The following is a 1,963-nucleotide window of genomic DNA, read 5'->3' as shown; positions in this document are numbered from 1 at the left end:
GAGCCTAGCATGTACGGACATGGTCTCGGAACACGTGATACCGAAAGGTAGAGCATGAATCATATGATTGATATGATGAACACTTTGAGTGTTCGCCATTGAAATTACACCTTTTCTCGTCGCTGATCGATTTGAGGTGCGGTGGATTTGGTTCGTGTGATCACTAAGACAATGCGAGGGATATTGTTTTGAGTGGGAGTTCACCTAGATTTTTAATTATGTTGAATTAAAATTTGAACTCAATTTGTCATAAACTTAGTCTAAACTATTGCAAATATATGTTGTAGAGATGGCGTCCTCAATCAATTTTAACCGGTTCCTAGAGAAAGAAAAGCTTAAGAGCAACGGTAGCAACTTCACCAGGCCGGTTCCGTCATGTGAGGATCTTCCTCTGCGGCGGAAATCTGCAATATGTGCTTGATGCACCGCTAGGTGACCCTCCTACGTGAACCGAAACCGATGAAGTAAAAGCTGTTTACGAGACTCGGAAAACTCCGGTACTCTCAAGTTCGAGTGTGCCATCTCGTGCGATCTGGAATCCGATCTTCAAAAACGTTTTGAGCACCACGATCCTCATGAGTTGATGAATGAGCTGAAAGCTATTTTTGAGACTCATGCGGCCGTGGAATGCTATGAAGCATCGAAACATTTCTTCAGTCTGTATGATGGAAGAAGGCAGCTCCATTAGTGAGCACATGCTCGCCATGACCAGGGCATGCGAAGAAACTCGGTGACTTGGGAATAGTGATTCCTAACGAATCGGGGATTAATCGTGTCCTTCAATCACTTGCCACCAAGTTATAAGAACTTTGTGATGAACTACAATATGCGAGAACATGAACAAGGAGTTACTCGAACTCTTTGGCATGCTAAAAGCTGCCGAGATTGAGATCAAGAAAGAGCACCAAGTGTTGATGGTCAACAAGACCACCGAGTTTCAAGAAACAGGGGCAAGTCTAAGGGAAAATTCAAGAAGGGTGGCAAGAAAGCTGCCACGCCTCCTATGAAACCTAAGAACGGCCCTAAGCACGATGCTCGAGTGCTATTACGCAAGGAGAAGGGACACTGGAAGCGTAATTGCTCCAAGTATTTGGCGAGATCTCGAAGAGCGGCCTTGTCAAGAAGAAGAAAGAAGGTATATCTGATATACATGTTATAGATGTTTATCTCACTAGTTCTCGTTCTAGTACACGGGTATTTGATACTTGGTTCGGTTGCTCATATTTGTAACTCGAAACGGGAACTAAAGAATAAACGACAACTCGCTGAAAGATGAAGTGACGATGCGCGTTGGAAACGGATCCAAGGTCAATGTGATCGCGGTCGGCACACTTCCTCTACATCTACCTTCGGGATTAGTTTTAAGCCTAAATAATTGTTATTATGTACTGCGTTGAGCATGAACATTATATCCGGATCTTGTTTAATGCAAGACGGTTATTCATTCAAGTCCGAGAATAATGGTTGTTCTATTTTTATGAATAATATCTTTTATGGTCGAGCACCACAAAAGAATGGCTTATTTCTATTAGATCTCGATAGTAGTGATACGCATATACATAACATTGATGCTAAGCGAATTAAATTGAATGATAATTCTACTTATATGTGGCATTGTCGTCTTGGTCATATTGGAGTGAAACGCATGAAGAAACTCCATGCTTGATGGATTACTTGAATCACTTGACTTTGAGTCACTTGATAGATGCGAAGCATGTCTAATGGGAAAAATGACTAAGACTCCATTTTCTGGTATGATGGAGCGAGCTACTGACTTATTGGAAATCATACATACCGATGTGTGCGGACCAATGAGTGTAGCATCGCGCGGTGGTTATCGTTATGTTCTAACCTTCACGGATGATCTGAGTAGATATGGGTATATCTATTTCATGAAACATAAATCCGAAACTTTTGAGAAGTTTAAGGAATTCCAAAGTGAAGTAGAAAATCAACGTAACAA

The sequence above is a fragment of the Lolium rigidum genome, chromosome 7 (assembly GCF_022539505.1).
Source record: "Lolium rigidum isolate FL_2022 chromosome 7, APGP_CSIRO_Lrig_0.1, whole genome shotgun sequence".
Taxonomy (NCBI): Eukaryota; Viridiplantae; Streptophyta; class Magnoliopsida; order Poales; family Poaceae; genus Lolium; species Lolium rigidum.
The sequence above is the reverse complement of the archived record's forward strand: the minus strand, read 5'-3'. Positions refer to the sequence as shown.